The following is a 23,022-nucleotide window of genomic DNA, read 5'->3' on the forward strand; positions in this document are numbered from 1 at the left end:
CATCTTCTCAGCATCGCATCGGAGCATTGCAACATATCGAGGCACCATCTTGTTGCATCGTCACCGGAACGCAATAAGAGATCGATGCATCACCTCCTCTTCGGTAAGAAACAGACGTATCGCCTACTTTGCGCAAGCACTGAGGAACATCACCTCCCCCGAAGCAATGAACCGACGCATCACCCTCCCTGCGAACTTTTGTTTGTTTTGCGTTACGCATTTAAGGTACTTTAATGAGAAACGTGTCGCATTTACCATCAACTTGAACTAAGAAAATTCTACCATATTGAAACCTACTTTTGATTACAGTATTGTTTTTTGGGTCTTGTGTTAAATCTATATAAAGAATACTCAGTTTGATAAAAACCTGTGTGGTGTCCATCTGTAGTGTTTTCACTTGATTACTGTATGTGTTCACAAATGCTTTACACACTGCCTCTGAGATAAGCCTGTCTGCTTGTGCCAAGCTACCAAGGGGGTGAGCAGGGGTTAATTTGGAGTGTAGCCCCCTTACCCTGACTAGAAGCCAGGGTCCCTACTTGGTCAAAGGTACCTACCTCTGCCAACTAGATGCCCCCTGTTGTAACATATGTGCAGAACCCTATTTTGCAATTCTGTAAACTATTACATAATCATAAATTGGGTTGGCATTTCACTATTATAAAGGGGCATGTTAAAGGCGTCCCTTCCTAATTGCAACTCTCAGTGCTATGTACAAATGTTTACAACCGAAATGCGGTCACAAAACATTCACATTTTTCCGCCTACTTCAAGTAGGTGGTGACCCATTCCCAAAATAGGAAGAGGTACCCTTTGGGAACATCAAGGGGGCTCCTTCCTGTTGTGAATGCATGCAAAAACGTTTTTTTAAGAGCAGGCAGTGATTTCAGGGACGACTGCCTACTCTTAAAAAATTAAAGTGACATATTTCATTTTTGTTTTTGAAAAACATCGCGTTTTCCTTTATAAAAAAGGGGCTGCATTTAGCAATAAATAAAAGTTGCTTTATTTAAAGCAAACAAAGACATGGTGGTCTGCTGTACGCAGCAGGCCACCACCCCTGCGATCCCTGTGTTTTTAGCGATTCCCGATGGGTCGCAAATTGCCAACTTCCTCATGAATATTAATGAGGAAGGTCAATTGCAACCCCATTAGGAACCGCTAAATGTGTCAAGGACACATTTGTACATTGGTGTTTGCGATTTCCTAATAGTGATTTGCAAAAATTCGCCATCAGGAACTCGCAAAATGAAACCTACGTACACGCGGCCCTCGGTAATGTGAGGTGTAGGCTTTCATTCCGGGGCCTGAATTTGCAAGAACTCTACAGTGTGCCTGCAACCTGCAGGGTGGCTCTGTTTCCAGAGCCTTGAATCTGTAAGGTGTGTACACAGTAAAGTAACACCTGAGCCTGTGAAATCTGTATGACCTCTTGCATATTTCTTTTGTGTCCTGGTTCTGCTTACAAGATCCCTGTGACTCGAGGAACCAGGGTGCTTTACAAAGCCTTGGCGAATTGTGTAACATGAGGGATAGCTCTGCTCTCTGAAATCTGAGCCTCTGTGCTCCATGTTGCTTAAGGGACAGCCTGTCACCATAGGGACTGCTGTAGGCCTGTGTGATCTAAGTGCCAAACATTGAATTGTTTCTGAATCAGCCCTTATTATGGAGGAGTTCTACAGCCTGAAGAACAGGTTTGATGAACAATGCGCAAGAGATGACGCAAGAACGCCGACAATGTGATCACATGGACAACTCCATTAGGATGGAAGACAGCAGATGGAGCCTGTAAGATGTGAAACTCAGGAGGTAGGTCTGCTATCCCAACCCAGAGCCTGTAAGCGTTGTGTCTTCTGTCCGATACTTTAGCCTGTACGGTCAAAGACTATATTAATAATGTTTGAGGTACCCGACGCCAAAGCACATCTACTGCCTGAAGTCCTAAGCTGTGTAATCAAAATTACATGACTGATAGTCATGAAGCGTCAGCCTATAGCATCGGTATAGTGGTGAGGATTAACACCCGAGCCTGTAAGAGTTGTAACACCCGAGCCTGTAGGAGATGTAACACCTGAGCCTGTAAGAGATGTCAGTCAGTCAGTCAAACAAAACTTTATTTAGTTTGTTACAACCATAAAAGTACAATTTGCCTCTTATCCTAGAAAGGCAAGTAAAATATAACACAGAGGTATCATAAAACGTTATTACACATCAAAACACATAAAGTTTAATTTCCTATTCAAAATCGGAGTATTATAACATCTAAATCATTAAAATCACGTAAGAGATGTAACATTCAAGCCTGGAAGCGACGTGTCATGCAAGAGGTAGTTTCCCTTTGCTAAGCCTCAGAGTGTGCTTCGATTGGTGTCTCTGAGGATTTGTTTTGACCTCAGAAAACTATAGATTTAGGGCCACTAAATGGGGCGCAAGGGCGATGCAAAACCTACGTGAGATTTATCGAGCCATGTGGCCCTGAGTAGCTTGATAAATCCAGAGTAACGCAATGCTGTGCAGCGCAAATCGACAGGGAGGCGTTTCATGGATGGAGCGTGGGTGTCCCCACGTATCCACCCATGGATTTTGGCACATTGCCGGATTTACCATTAGTGGTTGACCTGGGAATGCATCAGAATGCCACGCCTCCCCAGGGGAGGTGTACCAAGGAGAAATATCTTTATTTCTCATCGTTTTTAGGTCGAGCCTAAGGACTACACCCATACGCTGCTTGCTCTGCAAGGCATGCTATATTAGAGTATGCCCTAGAAGCCCTTCCTACTCCCTGCTCATATTTGTCATTGGCTTGTGTCATTGTCCTTCATAAATGCTGGCTTCTGATTCGTAAATAGCCTTGTTAGTCCCTCCTTGCTCGAGCCTTGTCTGCATTTGTAACCTCCCATGACGACTGGCCCTTTTACTTCTGTGGTTACACCTTACGTCTTATTTAATCTGTAAGCACCTTTTTCTTTAAAGAGACTCTGGTACTGCAGGCACAACATGCTTTCCTGCAGCATTCAGGGTGCCAAGCACGCTTTCACTTGGAAAGCAGCCAGGGGCAATCAAGGCACCATATACACTAAGGGTGGGCGGAGCTGGCGGAGTGCCTCTCAGCGTAGCTCCTCGGAACTTGAAAAAAACTCAGTGGAGCCACGCTTAGCTCCGCTTCACTCCACTCCCTCCCCGCTCCCCTTCTCAGATGCTTTAAAAATAATAAAAAGAAGGCACTTACCTGTGTTGCTGCCACCTCCCCTGCCTGGCCGCTCTCCTTTCTGCTTCTAGCATCCTTCTTCCTTGAAAAAAACACTAACTTGTAGGTCTTGTGCTTGCGCATCCGCATGCGCAAGACGTACATGTAGTGATTTTTAATGAAAAAGGACTCGAGAGGAGCAGAAAGGAGTGCGGCCAGGCAGGGGAGGAGGTAGAAACACAGGTAAGTGCCTTCTTTTTATTATTTTTAAAGCATTTGGAAGGGGGGAGGGAGCGGCTAACTCCACTCCGCCATGGAGGCAGAGTTTTGCCTATATCCGTGTTCGCCACGGAGCGCCGAGTAGCCAAATCTCTGCAAACTCCGCTGGTGGAGCGGAGTTACCCACCCAGGGTTAATATAAACACAATTAAGATGCAAAGGAGCGATCAAAGATGTGTCGAGGCTCATTGGCAGGACATTAGGAGTAGGGGTGATTTGACATAAAAAGGACACGAGAAAGTCCAGTGGAATGCGTGTGAACATGCACATGGAGGCACTCAATGTGCATTTGGCATAGCAGTGGCAAAACTGGACCTTTTGGGAATGTTTTTTATTGCGGTTTGTTTTCTGCCAAGGCTTGACTTCCTAAAGTGGTTGTCTATCTCGTTGGACATCGGAGATTCGGTGTAATAATGCCGAAAGGTGACACGCAATCCTAGTTTTGAATCTGAGCCTTGCTCCATTCATGTCCTTTTTTCGGCTTTGTGATGGTTCCGTCTGTCAGTCCACCTGGGCGTGTGTGTTGGGGGTGGAAGGGGATTCTAAAAAAGAGTTTAGGGACAAAATATTTTGGTGTAAGGTGAGAGATACCCAGCAATGCGATTAGGAAGGTTTATCACAGTAAATGTATCATTTATGTCAGTCTTATCTTATCTTATCTTAATAGGAATTTATAAAGCGCGCGATCACCCAGAGGTTTCATGGCGCTAATCAGGCAGAAGTCACACCGAGGGAAGTTACTCAAGAGCTTGCTCATATAGCCAAGTTTTGAGCGTTCTTCTGAACGCCAGTAGATTATTGCTCATCCGAATTGGTAGTGGCAGGGAATTACAGAATATTGGGGCGATAAAGTCAATTTAAATGTGATTTTAAAAAAAAACATTTTATAAGGGTCATTTATAACGTGTTATGAGACTGCCCAGCCTTGTCCAATTCTCACCGTTTCGCACCGTAAAACTGCATGAAAGCGTTAATTATATTTATATTTTCTTATTTTAATATGATCTAGAAACTACTTTTTCTCACCAGGTGTAGTAGCACAGACGTCACCCGTGTCACACTTGAACAAGTTGAAGAAACATTGATGCAGCAGCAGGAACATGGAGCTTGAGTCCTGTACAAAGTAGACCACAGAAAACAGTTCAGTGGGCAGCGAGGCGTGGCATGTGTATGCGGGCAAAACTAGGCATTGTGTATACATACGGGTTCATGCAAGGTGATCTCCTCGTAGTCCTTGAGGTGCAGAACGAAATAATGAAGAAGCAGCCTTACCCCGTGTAAGGTCTAACCTTGTGCACTCCAACAACGCATAGGCGCGTAGTGTGTTTGTACAAGAACGGTAAAATACAAGTTTGGGGATGGTAATCTTCTAATTTTAATTTCAAAAGATTTCTTGTGTCGTCATCATATTACCACATATGATATATATACAACAGTTTTTCAGAATCCAAATATTTGAAGATTTTCAACAGTAAGCATTATCCCCTATGCATTTCGTGCTTAGCGATTTGACCATAGACACAGGATGTTGAGCCGATGCTGAGACTTGAACCGAGTTCCCAGCTCCAAAGTCGGCAGCTCTGGCCTCAGTCACCCCTTGAATATATATTGTGTTCCTTGTATTTTTGATATGCTAATTGAACCCCAGTACACATTGTAAACAAAATATGCAGTAATTCGCATAGGGCCGGGCGTATTTTAGTAGGGACGAGTTTATGATGCATTTATTCTGCGCCTTGGCCACCTCAGTTGCCAGTCCCTCCAAAGTTATGTTGTGCACCATAATAAAGCCATAAACACAAATGCTGCGTGTGAATGCCTGTCACTATCATCAAAGTACCCAGAATCGTATAAAGAGCTATAAAGAAGAAATTAAGCACAATATATATCTATATTTACAAGAGTTTGAGATATTGGCAATGTAAATGACAAAAGGGTATATATTTACAAGGACTTAACTCCGATTTACCCCACTGTACCGCATCAAAAGCTGAGATAGATTTAACACCCCTCTCACAAGCTGGTGCAAACTACGGACATCGCCAGTATTCCCACAATAACTGCCCCGAAATGTACCTCCGCGGTGAACACCACCAGCTTACCCTAATGAGAGGCAGAGTAGGCGTTCCCGTGCAAAAACACACGAAAAAAAAAACACAACATCACTTTCACAACGAAATGCCAGATCCCAGTTGCAAACGAAAAACAGGCGATAAGCCATGGTAGCAGCAGGGATTTAACATCTGCCTTTTGCTGGTGCTAAGCAAGACGACTACCCACAGCATGAAAGGCAGAAAACGGAAATGTTGCATATTACATCTCCCCCTGCATGCTCAAGCGTAGTGGGTTGGACATACGTACGCCAGGCCTGCATAAGGGTGTGAACAGAAAGCCCTCGCACTGCTCAATGGTTCTCATTTTGAATGGACAATTTCTGCCAGGGCGGCGCCTCCCAGCCCACCACGAATCCAGCATCAAGTGCGGCGGGGCCTGCGTCCCTGTGCGCCTGCTGCACCCTGGGCCGCTGGTCCCCAGACCCCTCATGCTTGCCCCTGCGCACCAACGAGGCTTTGCTCACCTGCTTACACCGGTGTGTGTCAAAGAAGGCCCACCACGTGCCGGTGCAATCGGCAAGCACCAGTCCCGTGACCTCTGCAGCCTCCACAGACCATCACTGCCCCCCCCGACGCTGGTCCACAGTACTTCTTTCTCATTTAAATACTCCACCGGTGTCCTCGTCGGCCCAGTAGGCCCCACATGTGGAACTGTGTCCTGAGGCCTGAATGGCAGTGTCCCAAAGTCAGTGGCAGCAGCCACAGCACCAGACCCCCTACAATCAGTGAGGCATAATTCCATATGGCAAGCCGGCGACACGTGGTGCCACGAACCCTGTTCTATGCCAGCCAGCCACACGTGGCGCCACTAACCCTGTTCAACGCAAGCCGGTGACACGTGTTTGAGGGCTCAGGCCTACCCTGCGGACCAGTAGGTCACACATCCAGCACTTAGTCGTGATTTATGAATGGCAGAGTCCACACCAGTTAGCGCATGGAGAGGAGTCAGAGGAAGATGCAGTTCAGTCCGGACGACAGCCGGATCAGAGTCATGAACGAACACTACCAACAACTGACCTGGTGCCATCAACCCTGTCCACAGCAAGTCTGTGTCCTGTGGTGTCACTAAACCTGAGCTAAGCAGGCCGGTGGTGCCATCCAACCTAGGCTGGCGACACTCAGGGAATGGCCCATGCTAACCACTGCCTCAGGACTACAACTGCAGTCGAGTAAGTCATACACAATTTTGAATTCAGCCTTGATTCATTTATGACAAACCTGATGTCATTGTACAGGCCTCATTGCAGACTACATCCCCTTTCAGCCACGGGGCCACTGAGTCTGTGTCCCGAGACCTACGACACATTCTGATTGGACTCTTGGGGCAACTGAATCCATGGACTTGGGTTTGTCGTCACCATCATGTCAGTGATACTGACTATGTGGCGAAAGCGATGCCGTCGCAATCTACTCTTCCATTTGCTGCTTACGGATATCATCAAACCTCTGCATCATGCCCTGGAGGACACCTTCCACTGTCCCCCGCAACCCTCCGCCACATGCACCTCGGACATTCATGAGGACCCGATCAAGTCGCATGGCCCATCTGACTGCACCACAAGTCACCATCCCGTGGTGGTGGGTCTCTTCTGGCCGCAGTGCATCCGGGGCCACCAACTCTATGCAGCACAAGTCATGGGGCCTTTGTGGTTGTATGATTATGACCTTTTCGATGTATACTGTTGTTGATTTCTGACTGCACCAGGCAGCCCTTTGTGGCTGGTGTGCACACACCCCACACACATCCAACACAGGTGTCACTCGATATGTGTGCCTGCTAATAAAGGTGTCCATTCGCACGTGCACATAGCCATTTACACCATCTGAGCAAGTGTGTCCGTGTAGTCATTGTGTCAGCATGATGGGCACTGGTCCTGCAACGTCATAGTGTGCTGTCTTCATTGGACGTTACCATGTCACCTCAATGCTGGCAGTGACCTTGGACCTGTTGCTGCACACGCACCCCACTACATGCACAAGCGTCGTGTGTTGGTCTGGCGTACGTCAGGTCACCGCAGGGGTGTGCTGATTCGGCAGGGGCAGCAGGGTGTGGCTCGGACCTGGCCTCGTGCAGGAGGTGCGGTAAGTGTGTCCATTGCAAGCAGAGCCACTGACACAATGGAAGACCATCCCGGACACACGCTCGACTCCAGTCACGTGGAGCTGTACCGTGCATGTATGCTGCATGTTCTGGGGGCATTGCCGTTGGCAGTGCAGCTAATAAGTTACCGGCTGAGCTTCCGCCTTGCGGACGTCACCTGCGTTTAGCCTATGTTGCATTGTAGCTCATGCATATTCGAGTGGTCCATGGATGTCTGCTTCTCCAACGTCACGGTGGCTGACCTGAACTTCGACGTGTGTGTGCGCCCCCTGTTGGCCCACGACAAGGAGTGTCACTGTGATACCTGTTTATGGCATGCATGGGTATTTGGCATGCAGGCTGGGAACTAGGTCTGGGAGATTGCACGAGTCGACGTGTGCAGTGAGCACATTGAGCCACTACCAGACTGGGCTTTGATGCACATTGGGTTGAGTGGTTGGTGTCAGCACATCTGTCCGGGTCAGCTGATGGATTACGTCGACAACATGTCGGATGTGTTGGACGACGATGCCTCATTGGAGCTGTTGGCCTACACTGCTGCACTCGCGTTCATGGACGAGTGACAAGGTACCTGCAGCCACGGCTGGATGTGACCCATTGCATGTGTCCCGACGCCTGTTTGCAGGTGGTGGATCTGATTACATGTCCCGAGATGACAGTGGACATAGCTGCATTGTCCTTGACACATGATCCCAGCGCGGACAACCAACGCGGCTTGGCACAGACTTGTATTGGTGATGGACTCCCCCGAGGTGGACATGGGTGCGTTTTCTCCGTTCCTCATTCAGGCATGCTGCTGCATTGTCATGCATATCGTGACATTTTTCTTGGATGTACTGACATGCACTTGTTGATAAAGTTTGAGCACTTTCACTTGTATCCGACTGTGTTGTGTCTTGCTTTGTCTGCCAATGTGTGTGTCACAGACTCTCTGGCTCCATCATACGTGCATTGCTACCCCATCAGGACTGTGGGTTTGTACTTGCACATTCTTGTGTCCCTGTTTCGTGCTTTGCCAGGTGCGTATGGCCGTTTGAACACAAATGAACACAGGACATAAGTGTACCTGCCTGTGGCCGTTTCCGGCCACAGGCAGGTACACTTATGTCCTGTGTTCATTTGTGCAAATGTTGGTGTTTGTACCACATTGTGTTGAATGTTGGGGTGCTCTGCTGCCTATGTGTGTGTGCTGCACCCTTCTCCCTTCCGGGCAGTGTAGTTTTCACTTCTGTGTGGGTGATGCAGGCCTGGCGGTGCTTATCCCTGCTTTCCTCATCGCGGATGGGCTCATTGCACGTTTTTCCGCGTTGGGGCTTGTGTTTTTATCTTCATCGCAGTGGTTGTATTGAGGACATTGGCTGCGTTTTCGGCGGACTATCGCATGGTACAGCGGTGTTGTGAATTCCACGTTAACACAGGGTTATTTTCCCACGATCGGCTGCGATGTGTAAAGGTGCGTTAGCATTTTCTGGTAATATTTAGCGCACGTTCTTGTGAATATACCCCAATGCCTCTTATTTATGTGATAATTACCAAAACAGATAAATAAAAGGCATTGTCATTTGCGATTCTAATAGCTTAAACTCTCACAAATTCGAGACCTAGTGAATTGCAAATGCTTGTTTCCTCTTACTATGCGTGCTGAGCCTGCAGCACACATACAAAGAGGAAAATGCCTTTATGGATTGTTTTTGTGTAAGAAAGTGTCCCTCCGTCCACAAAAACATTTCTGCATGCAACATAGGCTCCCTTGCACAGTGCCGCAAAGCTGCCTGCATTGGAGCTAGGCAGCGCACTGTGTGCCAGCGCTAGCAAAGAACAGGAATGCGCTGTATAATGTTAAATACGGTGCACCCCTGCCCTTTCACGCAGCGCAGCAAGGCGGATTGCTGCGTTGTGCTGGTTGAAGGTTTGATAAATCTGCCCCTTAGACTCTTGCCCCCTCTAGAAATCAGACAATGGGTCCGGTACAACGCAGGCCCCCACTGTACCCTCCACAGTTGCCCTCCAGCCACTGTATACGTTGCAGTCGATAGAATCATATGTGCTACATGCATTTAACATATATTGAACGATTTGTAACCACGCACAGCCTGCAGGCATCTCTGATCCAAGATGTTGCTGCAGCTCTGGAGATCTTGATTTCCAAATAAACAACATAAACAACTCCATATAAAAAGGGTTTATAGTTTTCGGGGTGTCTATAAAATGTATTGTCCCCATAACATTATTCTGAAAGATCAGAAATATACCCAGGGCCCTTGAAATTATGTGGCAATGAAAGATCAAGTTATGTGGCAGGATTTCTAAAGTATCAGCAAAGAGCAACAAATTGTAAGACAAGCAGTTAAATTTGCATAACTTATTACGCTATAGACGGAAATTATACGACACATTACGTGGCATTGAGATCCATCAGTCCCGACAACTGAGCACACGTTGAACATAAAGCAGCTCGGACGCTATGGGAAATCCATGATTATGGGGCGACGGTGAGTGTGTGAATCACATCACTCAGAGGCGCTGAATATTAAACGGAATAAACCGCTGGATATCCGCCATTGCCGTCTGCCTGCCATGCGCGTGGGCTGACGTCCCAATCTATAATGTACATATAAATACATTTCCAACGCTGAGAATGTTTAAATGTTCCAAACAAGGTACACAGACTGGGACTGCTTTGAAATAAAGCAGGTATGTTTTTTCTTTCAATGCATCCCGTTTTCCTTAAAGGAAAACGGGATGCATTTAAAAAAAGAAAAGTGAAACGTTTTCGTTTCATTTTTTAAGGGCCTGCCTGCCCCTAAAAAATATTTACCCTGTATTTGCGAGTGCTTTACCACACTCTTGAAGAGGGCGGTAAATTGCGAGTGTGTTGCAACTACAATTGCGGTCGCAAAACATTCTTACATAGGCCTCTGACTCGCTATTAGGAAGGAATGCCCTTGGAAGGCCGCTTCCTATTAGCAACTCGCGATTCCTATTTAGCGAGTCGCAAAAAAATTGCGACACGCTAAATAGGGATTGTACTTGGCCCTAGTAGATTTTGCATGCGCAAACAGATCGCAAACCCGTTTGTGCATGCAAAATAGGGCAGTACATCTGGCCCTAAATGTTTTCACCAGAATCACACAATGTTGAGCCCACGCTGGGACTCCAACCAGGTTCTATAGTTCCAAAGTCAGCCGATCCGGCCATTATACCACATCTTCTCCTGTTAACTATTTCTTTTCCTCCCGAGGCCGCCTCTCTTGCTGCTGCAAAGGCATGCGCACTGGACGTTCCAGGATGCTGTGATGCTTTTTCATCTTACCCCTGATGTCTGTGACTGGTCGGGGAGGCCCTGGGCGAAAGGGTCATTATGGCAAGTACATGTTGGTGCCTGTACACCTGCTCTGCACGGGGACCCTCTATGTATGTGCCTGTCTGTCGGGACCCTGCACACTCACTTGCCCATGAATGTTGCCTGTGTACCTTGCATCGAGGCATTGCAAACCTAAGGGCACGTGGATGACTTTGTACTCTCCCATATAAACCCCTCCAGGCAGGGTTATGCTGACTGAAGGTTCTGCGCAACTCCTGCACTGACGTCATTGCTACACTTCCTGCAGAGGGCCCTGACTCCCTGCACACTACTTGGGCTCAGATTTTCACACTACCTGCGCATGTCCCTGCACTGCTGGTCTTCAGATGGCTCCCACCTAACACCAGGCGAACAGTCACGCAAGCTCTCTTCTCCAGCAGATTAGACTATGGCAACTCCCTCTACATAGGCACAACATCCCAACTCATGACGAAACTCCAGACTATCCAAAACACAGCAGCCAGACTCGCCCTTGACCTCCCCAGATGGACCCACACACCCCCACAACTCGGGAAACTCCACCGGCCACCAGTCGCGAAGAGATTCCACTTCAAACTTCTCACCCACGCACACAAGGCACTACACAACGAAGGATCGGCGTGCCTCAACAATCGAATGAACGTCCCCAACCTAAAAGGAAACTCTGCTCTGAATCCCTCTCTCTAGCAGCTACCCAGCACATCCACAGGACGCACAGCGGAGGGCGCTCCTTCCCCCACCTGGCAGCTAAGACCTGGAATAACCTCCCCCAGCCCCCCAGAGCCTCACCATCACTCAAGCAGTTCAGGAAGTACCTCAAGACCTGGAGGATCAGCCAATAGGATAACAGGTGCTCTCAAAGCGCCTCGATACCCTCACTGGTAATGCAGCTGCGCTCTATAAATCGTGATTGATTGATTGATTGACTGGTTCTGACAGTCACTAGTTGCTGCTCAGATGTCCTTGCAAAGCTACCTCCAGAGAGACCATTCATCACAGAAGTTTTGCCCAGCACCCTAAAGTGACCTGGCTCGAGTGTCCACTGCCCAGATCCCATCAGAAGGCTTTATTTTGGTGGCCAGTGAGTCATGGGTGTAGTCTGGACGGTCATTCCATAACGTCCCACCTCTAAAGCAAGTCATAAACCTCTGTAAGAGCCAGAGATTGACCATCCATTGCACTCCCGGTATCCAACTGGCACGTACAGGAGGTAAAGCTTTCTCCTACCTGGCCCCTCGGTACTGGAACCAACTCCCCATACAGACGTGCCGGTGCACACATTTCCTGGCCTCAGGAAACTTCTGAAAGCTGAACTGTTCTAGTCCTCCTTGGTATGACCACAAGCAGTCTGAGCGCAGAGATACCCCGTATGGGGTGATTCAGGCGCTATATAAGACACATAAAATAAACAAACAAAAATAAAATCCATTGTGACTGCTATGTGTACAACAAACAAAAAATGCTCAGCACATACCACTATATTTAAAGTATCAAAAAGTGATATAGTACAATCTCTGAGAATGAAATATAATATCAATCACAATCATAATGAATACACTCCCAAAGCCCATGGCTATGATCATGTATCATGTTTTTAATAATTGAATGAAAATATCATCTATCAAAATAAAGAAAGAAGAACGTTTTTTGATAAAAATAAGTCTCCAGCAAATTCATTGGGCTTTGGGAGTGTATTCATTAGGATTGTGATTGATATTATATTTCATTCTCATAGACTGTACTACATCATTTTTTGATACTTTAAATATATTGGTATGTGCTGAGCATTTTTTGTTTGCGGTATTAATTTTAGTTTTCCAAAATATCAAGGGAGCCAGGGAAGTCAGGTTCCCAGTTCGTGCACTACCACTGTTCTGTCTATACTACCTCGAACATTTAAAACCAGTGCAGGTCCAGGGTGCCTTGACCTTTTATCTTGTGTTTTTTGACTGCTATGTGTACCCTGTGTGGGCTGCAAGCCCTCCATCACCTCCTCCAGACAGCCTTCCCTGCTCGCCATCACGTGGAGAAGTGTGGCTCAGGGGTTAGAGGCGGCAGACCTGGAGCCTGAGATCGGTCCTGGACCAGGGTTCAATTCCCCGCCTCGGCGGGTCTTGGGCTCAAAAATTCCACGGACTCGTTAATTCTCGCTCCGGTGCCTCCTCGACTCATGGGTTCACACTCTGCGACTCTGGGCAATAGCTTGCTTAATCTCCATAACCCTCGCATGTGCCTACTCAGTGGGACACCAACACATACTTACTTGCCGGTCTGCATTCTGCATACATTCTCTGTCACTACTAGGAAATAATGTCAGCCAACAATAGCAGTTCTTAGTGGTGGTCATTGTTGGCCGCAGATGTATTAATATCAATAAAAATATTAATAACATACTGGTTGTGCAATCTTCATTTGCGAACTCTAGTCATCAATCATGCACATCACATTACAGATTATGACACCTTCCTCTGGTACAGGTGTCTGTCTTTTGTGCACTCCTCAGTTCGTAAATGGCACTTGTGCGCAACCAGTTCTTAGTCAGTTTATTGGTGTTCCAGTGGTTGGTTGGCCACACCCCTTTTGGGTGTCATGGAGGGGAGCTTATCTGCCTGGAGTTAGGTCCCCAGCTCGCTACCATTTGCGCCCAGCCGTCCGGCCGGGTCTGGGCCGCGAGTGCCGTCTCCATCTGTTCCTCCCCTCCTTTGTGCGGCCACGTCACCCTGCCGTGCGGCATTCAAAAGTGAGTGGCCCTCCTCCTACACACCGCCCACCGGTGTGTTTGGTTAGCCAACCATTGTAGGATTTCCGCCAAACGCCTTCCCCCAATGTCCAGCACTGCGACTCTGCTGTTCCTCAGGTGTGGGTGGGTGGGCTTCAAGTGATGTCGTTGTCGCGCCGCTCTCCCAGCTCCCTGAAGACGTTGTGCTTCTGCTGGAGAGCGGCGGTGCTTAAATCCTCCTGAGCCCCCCTAGAGGGTCTCAGGTGAACCCCCCTGATTGGGGGGTTCAAAGGTAGCAAGGTTGACCATTGGTCGCCCTCTGGGGGCGCCCGGGTCACAAGGTCACTTCCTGTCGGGGTGGCTGGTGCGCACCCCGCTTCCGCTGGTTCCTGGCCGCTTCGGGGCGCCCAGAACCAGTTCACCCCCACTGTTGGCACCGCGTGGGTTATGGCGCCGGCCCTCGAGCCTCCCCCTCCCTACGGGAGGGTGCGGCGGCCTCTGCAATAACCCTCGCATGTGCCTACTCAGTGGGACACCAACACATACTTACTTGCCGGTCTGCATTCTGCATACATTCTCTGTCACTACTAGGAAATAATGTCAGCCAACAATGGCAGTTATTAGTGGTGGTCATTGTTGGCCGCAGATTTATTAATATCAATAAAAATATTAATAACAATATTAATAACATACTGGTTGTGCAATCTTCATTTGCGAACTCTAGTCATCAATCATGCACATCACATTACAGATTATGACACCTTCCTCTGGTACAGGTGTCTGTCTTTTGTGCACTCCTCAGTTCGTAAATGGCACTTGTGCGCAACCAGTTCTTAGTCAGTTTATTGGTGTTCCAGTGGTTGGTTGGCCACACCCCTTTTGGGTGTCATGAAGGGGAGCTTATCTGCCTGGAGTTAGGTCTCCAGCTCGCTACCATTTGCGCCCTGCCGTCCGGCCGGGTCTGGGCTGCCTCCATCTGTTCCTCCCCTCCTTTGTGCGGCCACGTCACCCTGCCGTGCGGCATTCAAAAGTGAGTGGCCCTCCTCCTACACACCGCCCACCGGTGTGTTTGGTTAGCCAACCATTGTAGGATTTCCGCCACGCCGCAGGGAGGCTCACGTCTTTCTGCGGCTCCCCCCCTTTGCCCTTGGTTCGTGGCTACCCACCTCTTTTTTTTTTTTTTTTTTTTTTAAAGACAACCTGCGAGCGCCATTGCACCCCACAAGTTATCCCAGAACACCTCCATTCCTTTGTCGGACAGATGCACCCCATCTTGTCCATAAAGTTCCGGGCGGCCTGGGTGGATGAGGCCGTGCCGGATTGATTCCAGGCCATTGGTAGAGCAAAACTTGTGCATGGCGATATTTAACTTGCGCCTCGCATTATCTACCGCTTTGTTGGAGTCAGCACCCCTCCAGTGCCTCCTGCTGATCATCTCTGACCAGACCACTGTCGTGGGACCCAGCCATGCCGCGGCTTTGGTGAGGTCCTTTTGAATGGCCTGCCCCACCGCCTTGCGGCCAAAGCGTTTTAGGTCGTTCCCCCCGAGATGTATGATTAGGACATCGGGCAGCCACGCTGAGTCTGCCATAAGGCCGTCCAGGGTAGGCAGTAACTGCTCCCATCTCATGCTGGGCCGTCCTATCCAGCGGATGTATGTCGCCTTGGGCCTGCTTGCTTTGTGCCCCGCTCGTTGCCATCAGGACTCCATTCTGGACACGAATGAATGTCCCACCACCCAGACAAGCCGCAGGCGTCCCCCTGTCAAGAGAAAATGTTCCATTAGGGTGGCTTGCTGCGCACCGGGTGTGGTCGAGGGAGGGCAAGAACCCTGCCGTGCGGCATCCCAAGGCGGCTGCTCCCCCCCACCACTTCCCCTCTTCTTCCTTTCTTCTCTCTTTTTTTTTTTTTATATGAGATGTGGGCGTATGTAAGACTTGTAGGCCCTGGAACGCCATCTGCCCACAGCCTGTATCCTGTCCTCCGGCATGCCATGCTGCGATGCCGAGGTCGCTGCGCCGATCCTGAAGGAATGAGGAGCAAATGATGTTGCCTGGAAACCGGCCTTACCAAGGCCCTGGCGCATTACAGCCGTGAATTGGAACCTGCTCAGGTTCCTTCCATCCCGATGTATGAAGAGGGGGCCCTCGCCCGCCGGGCGGGCCGCCATGTACTTAAAGAGCCAGCACACCGCGCAGAGCCCGGCCTCTGGGATGCAATGTAGGTGTATCGCCGTCCCCTTTCGTGCCCTGTCCGTTTTGGACTGCCTCAGCGTGAGCTCAACGGCCCTCACCATCGGCTTGATGTCCCTGGCTTGGAGGCAACGCTGTGCCGGGCCTGATTTGTTGGGAGCCACTATCTCACTTACACGGAATGCCCCAAAGAATGCCGTGGTGAAGGCTGCCCTGAACAGTAGTAGCTCATATTTGTCTGAAATGATGCTGGTTAATGTACTCAGTAGCCGCCCCAGCTTGTCGAAGTCAATGGGGCGCCTGCCGTCCTTCTTGGTCCCCTCAACCCTTCGCCAGCCTTTCAAGGCTGTTTTCAGATAGGCAGAGGCCGTGGGGTCCTCACCTGTGTAGAGCCTGGCAAAGTGAGCAATGGCAGACAGGTGTGCCTGGGCCCAAGATCTCGTTTTCTTGGCGTCGAATGCCCATTGCACGAATTTCGCTGTGCGCGCCTCGGCCTTGTCCTCCAATGACTTTATGCCCCCAATTCTCATTACTGTGCCTGCGTATTTCTTGTATCTCCTTTGTGCCTCAGGGGTGAGCGAATGCCCAATTAACCTGGACAGGTCAACCCCACCAGGTCCCACAGGTATGGTGGAAAGGGGGTCATCTCCCTGGTCGCCCCGGGTACAAGTTTTCTGAACCGCTTCATTTGGGGCCGGGATAACGCATCTGCAGCTGTGTTCTCTGTCCCTGGCATGTGTCGAGCCTTCAGCTCCAGGTTCCCCTCCAGCTGTAATTTAACCAACTGCCGCATTAGCCTCAACATGTCAGGGCATCTTGCTGCGCCTCTGTTAATGGCCTGCACTACCCCCTTGTTATCGGACCATAGGGTGAGTTTCAGGTTTCTTATCTCCTCTTTCCAGACGGTCAGCGCCACTATTATTGGGAATAGCTCTAGGAAAGTGATGTTTTTTGTGAGCCCCTGCGCATGCCACCTGTCTGGCCACTGGCTGGCACACCATCTGTTTCCCAGGACCGCCCCAAAACCCAGGCTCCCAGCCGCGTCCGTGTAGAGGGATAACTGCTCAGCGGTCACCCAACCTTTTCTCCAGATCAGAACACCATTGAACTCCCGCAGGAATTCGTCCCACACTTGCAGATCCCGTCTTACACCCGCACTTAGCCGGATGTGATGGTGTTTGTGGGTAACGCCGGCTGTCAGCGCGGTTAGGCGCCTGGAGAAGACCCTCGCCGGCGGGATGACCCTAGCCGCAAAATTCAGTCTGCCTATCACTCCTTGGATATCCCTAAGGGTGGCCTTGCTCCGACCCCGTAGCTTGGCAATTTCTTCCCTGAATTCCTGCACTTTGTCTGGGGGCAGCCTGGCGGTCCCTGCCATGGAGTCCAGTTCTATGCCCAGGAACGTAAGTCTTGTGGTTGGGCCTGTCGTTTTCTCTTTTGCTAGGGGGACCCCAAGTGACTTTGTCAGGGCCTCGAATGCTGCCAGTGTACTAGCACACGTCGTGGATCCTGCTGGGCCTCTGAACAGGAAGTCGTCCAGGTAGTGCAGCTTTCCGCCTTTTTGGTGCATGTCATGGAGGGCCCACTCCAAGAAGGTGGCGAATTGTTCAAAATAGGCGCAGGATATGGCACAGCCCATGGGCATGGCCTTGTCGAAATATATGTTTCCCTCCCATTGGAAACCCAGTAGATGGAAACTGGCCGGGTGAACGGGCAATAGGCGAAAGGCCGATTCAATGTCCGCCTTGGCCATGAGGGATCCCTTTCCTGATGCTTTGACTAGTGCGATCGCATCATCTACTGACGCATAACCAACTGAGCATGCTTCTGGGTCAATTCCATCGCTCACGGACGACCCTTCGGGATATGACAAGTGGTGTATTAGTCTAAATTGGCCCTTCTCTTTCTTGGGGACCACTCCCAGTGGAGAGACGACTATACTTGCGTGTAGTTCCTTAGGAAGGGGGCCCTCGATTCTACCCAGGCTCTTCTCCTTCTCTATCTTTGTGCCTACCACCTTGGGGTGTTGCCTCGCTGACTGTAAGTTGTTCGCTCCCTCCAGTGGTAACGGGCCATGGAATGGGATAATGAAACCTTCCTCAAAGCCTTCCACCAGTACTCTGGCGTCCACTTTGTTTGGGTATTTGTTTGCTAGTCTGCGCAGCTGTTGCGTATTAATGGGGGACCTAGCCAGCTGGCAATGTTGAATGTCTACTAGAGCCCCGCCCCCACTAGCCTCGGGGCTAGTGCTTCTTGTGTTTCTCTTTCTTGTCACCTTTTGATTCGCGCTTGGAGCCTTTGCATGCCAACGCGGCGTGCCTACCCCCGCAGCTCGAGCATGCGTGTTGGAATTTGCACGAGGAGCCCCATGAACAGTCCCCCGCATCATATCTCCAGCATATTGCCTTGGTTGTGGGCGGGGAGTTGGATCTCCCCGAGGAATGCTTTTGGTAAGATTTGTTCTTCCCCTTATGAGAAGAGCTCCGAAAGGACTGGTCATATTTGCCTGTCCAGGCTTTCACTTCCTTGGCCGCGAGCATCTTATGAATGAAACCTGATACGTCTTCCTCGTTCCACTCCATCTCTGGGTGCCTCTGCATCTTTAATCTAAACCCTTTATCATATTCCAACCAGGCGTCCCCAGGGAATTGCCTCTGTGCTAAGTGTATGTTGACTTCGTATAACCATAGGTCCGCTGCGCAATGGGGGAACCTCTCATCTATGATACACGCCATAATTCTGAATGCGTCTAGCCAATTCTCAAAATTCCGCTCCTTTCTGGCCCCGCGCCTTTCTCTTTTGTCATCCTCCTTCCTGTCACATGTGGTCAGGTCGAGGCCCTCTAGCTGTATTTCCAACAGTGAAAATATATCTATAAACTCCTTGCGCCATATCCTCTCCTTCACTGCAAGAGGAATAAGGCATGCCAGCCCAGTGGCTTTCGTCGTCAAGGAGGCCGGTCCGGGAGATGGCCTAACATAGAGGTCAGTGCCTAGCCCACCCGACCCTGGGCTCCCGGACGAAGTAGTGTACCCCCAACCGGGTAGCGGAGAAATCTGTTCCCCCTGCACGGACAGGCCCACCTGCTCCTGGACCCTTGTTTGCCGTGCCCACCCCGGATCAACCATATGCCATGTCATACCCCCTGCTTCCTCCGCGCGCTGTTCCCTAGGCCCTGCCGCCCCCTGCCCTGTGCCATTAAGCTAGGTTGGCGCCAGCGATCTCAAGCATTCTTTTACAATGGTACTAATATGCTCACCATTAACTGCTCTGCCGGTCATCTCGCCCTGCTTGGCGTCGTCCAGCCTCGGCGGTGGGGGCTTCTGGCGTACCTTCTTTGGGGGGTTTCTTTTAGAAGTCTTCTTCCGGGGTGTGGTCTTGGGCTTCTTGGGTGCTGAGGGGCACGCCTCTTCCTCCGCCTGGCCCTCCGGCCTATTCTCCTTCCCTTTGGCCAAATGAGGCTGGAGCCAGTCGTCACCGTGCACCGCCGATATTTCGCGGATCCTCTTCAACACCTCCGCCATTTCCTCTGGCTGGTCCTCCGCCATGTTGCCTTCTTCCCCCTGTGTCTGCGTCAGGCCGTTTGCGGTGGCACCGCGTGATGCGTGTGCCTTCAGCGGGCTCTGAGCACGTTGTACCCTTTTTCCTGGTCCGCACCGCCTGATGCGTGAGTTTTCAAGGGGGAGACCGAGCGGGCGCGTCCGCTCTGCGCGGCGCGCTCTCCCACGTGATCGGCGGGGAGGTGTGGCTCGCTCCGGCTGTGAGAGGTTTTTCAGCGGGCTGTCTTCTGCGCCGCTGGATCGTGTCAATGGGCCCTGGCCTGGTTTCTGCGGGCTGATTTCTGCGCCGCTGGATCGAGGGAGAAACTCGGGGCCGGCTAACCCGGCTGGGTTGGCCTCACCTACAAGCTTACCGTCCGCCGCTTTTTTCCTCCCCACTTTACCTTCCCGCTCGTTGGGTGTAGCGGCTCAATGCGCGCTATGTACGGGGAGGGCGGGAAAGCGGGGGAAAGTCGAGTCGCTCACCGCGGTGGAGCTTGGCTGGATCGCCGAGCTCGTACTCCGTCTGTCGCTTCCAGATGTCAGCGTTGCAGTCTCGCGGAGCTGGGCTGGAGGCTGGAGCGGCGCGCTACTCTGCGGTGCCGTCCCGGGCGAACACCGACGACCGGGCGGAGGGGGGGGGGTAGGTTTGCCTTCCTCCTGCTTCGGCTGTCCCTCGTCGTCTCCTGCAGCAGTCGATCCTTGGTTCCTCTTCCTTCAAGCGATGTCGTTGTCGCGCCGCTCTCCCAGCTCCCTGAAGACGTTGTGCTTCTGCTGGGGAGCGGCGGTGCTTAAATCCTCCTGAGCCCCCCTAGAGGGTCTCAGGTGAACCCCCCTGATTGGGGGGTTCAAAGGTAGCAAGGTTGACCATTGGTCGCCCTCTGGGGGCGCCCGGGTCACAAGGTCACTTCCTGTCGGGGTGGCTGGTGCGCACCCCGCTTCCGCTGGTTCCTGGCCGCTTCGGGGTGCCCAGAACCAATTCACCCCCACTGTTGGCACCGCGTGGGTTATGGCGCCGGCCCTCGAGCCTCCCCCTCCCTACGGGAGGGTGCGGCGGCCTCTGCAACAACGGCCCCTCGCGGTGGGATGCCTGGCTTTCACCTTGTGGATACCCTGCCAGGGTTATCTCACAGGGGAATACCAGGACGGGTTCCCTAAGCAAGCGCTGAGATGCCCCAGGGTAAGTCGTGCGCTATATAAGTTTCATTCATTTCATTTCATCACTGCCTTTAGAGTCATCTTCACAAAGGGAAGCACTTATTAGTGAATTCGAAGGAAATAGTATCTCAGGCACTGGAGCACCAGTGGTAACTGGCAGCATTCACTTGATACTTTGAGCTAACCTCCTACTCCCCAGGACCCGTAGAACAGGCGACACAGCCTCCTGCGGCCTTCACAGCTTTGTGTCCAAACCTTACAAGCGCTTAGAAACAGGCTCAATCCAGGTAGCGCTGTAGGAAAGAGCAGGGTATGGAAAAGCAGCTGAGACAGAGGAATGGAAAGGGACAAGTGAGAGAGAGTGTGGCTGGGAGAGACACAACCGAAAGCGGAAGCGGGAAGAGTGATATTTAAGGACAGAGGAAGTGAGGGGGAGAGAGAACTAGAGAGAGGGGGGGGGGAGAGACAAGGAAGATTGACAACCATGAAGGCATGCTAGATGATGTGCGTATAAACGTACAATTGAAGCTGGAGTTAGGAAGGGAGCGACGACAGGTGTAACAATGAATGACTATGAGAAAAGGGGGAATTACATTAGAATGAGCGAGGTATGGAACTGAGAGAGGAAGAAACTGAAATAGAAGGTAGAAAAGACTGAAAAGGCCGCAGACCTACTTGGCTGTGTGAGGAGCGGCATTCTAGAGACGAGGGCCCTCCAAGGCAACGAGTTATTAGGATGTCCTGAAAGATTTTTTTTCTTATCACCTTCTCTGTTGTCCTTTTAAGGTTTCTGCTGGATGCAGCATTAAAGAGTTTAATGCACAATGAAGTCCCCACCGCCTTAACTAGTGCTTGAAATGGAAAAATAGAAGTGTAGGTACTCTCACTCTCAAAATAAAAAAGTGCTGGTACTCCATACCGGACAGTACCGGCCCATTTAAAGCACAGGTCTTAACGTAAAATGAGTGTCAGTGGCGACAACGCTTTTTGAACCCCTCAATCCCAGGACGCAGGTGGCTTAAAAACACGGCCACCGCACGAGACCCGCCCTATTACAGACTCCGGAGGGTGGTCCCAGGGCTACTTCTTGTGGGAAATATGGGAACACGTTTTTACACCTCTTTTAGATTAGTGTGGCATATCAGGGGTCCAGCATCTTCAAACTCCAAATTCTTTCACTGTGGTAACGAAATGTTTGTGCCTTTAGAATGTTCACTACAACGCACCTGGGCTTGTTTACTATAATAGCAGATCAATCAATCAATAAATCAATCAGGGATTTTTTTAAGCGCGCTACTCAAATATATGACGTTACAACGCAAACAATTACAACGCATGCTTTTACAATGCGGTTTTTTACATTGCAACTACCATTACATTGCATGATTTTACAACACATGCCATTACAATGGATTTTTACAAACTAACATTACAACGCATTCCATTACAATGCATTCCAATACAACGCATTCCATTACAACGCATACTATTACAATGCATAATACTTTTAGGGCAACAGTAGGGTATGTGTTGGATAATGTAGGGGTAAAAATTACTATTGCCACTCCAGTAAGTGCAACAGTAGGGTAAGTGTTGTATAGTGTGGGGGTAACAATTACTATTCCCACTCCAGTGAGTGCAACAGTAGGGTAAGTGTTGCATAGAGTAGGGGTAAAAATTACTATTCCCATCTACCCCAAAACCCATACCCACCCTAAAACTAAAGAAATCTCCATTACTTACCTTATGATGTGTTGTAATGGCATGCGCTGTAATGGTATGCGTTGTAATGGCATGCGTTGTAGTGACATGCAGTGTAATGGCATGCACTGTAATGGCATGTGATGTAAAGGCAGTTGCATTGTAACAGCAGTTCTGGTCATTCGCAGAGCCAGGTCTTGAGAGTCTTCCTGAAGGTGTGCATGGTGGGGGCGTGTCTGATGGTAATCGGGAGCTCGCTCCAGGTCTAAGCCGCTATGTAGGAGAAGGTTCTTCCACCCGCTCTTGCTCCGCAAATGAGCGGGGGTTCAGCGGGGGCGAGGTCGGCAGAGCGGAGGTTCCTCTTGGGTACGTGGAAGGAGATTCCTTCGCCAGTGTTTAAGGCGCACCAAGGGTAAGGACGTGTGAAAATTCCCCAGCTGGTGAACCGCGATCCTTGATCGAAAGCCATCTCAATTGATTAAGAAGAGGAGGATTATGACTGAATGTTGATATCCAGTGACTTTCCATGCTGCAGAGTTCTTTTTTTTATAATTCATTTTATTAACAGTCATTGACATTTACAGACAGTACAAAGGATTAGGTAAATGCGGTGACAGTGGAGACATACAGCAAGCATCAATCAACAGTTTTCCGAATTGGAAGTTATGGGGAAGAGACAGAATAAAGGT

Source organism: Lissotriton vulgaris, chromosome 7, assembly GCF_964263255.1.
Source record: "Lissotriton vulgaris chromosome 7, aLisVul1.2, whole genome shotgun sequence".
Classification (NCBI taxonomy): Eukaryota; Metazoa; Chordata; class Amphibia; order Caudata; family Salamandridae; genus Lissotriton; species Lissotriton vulgaris.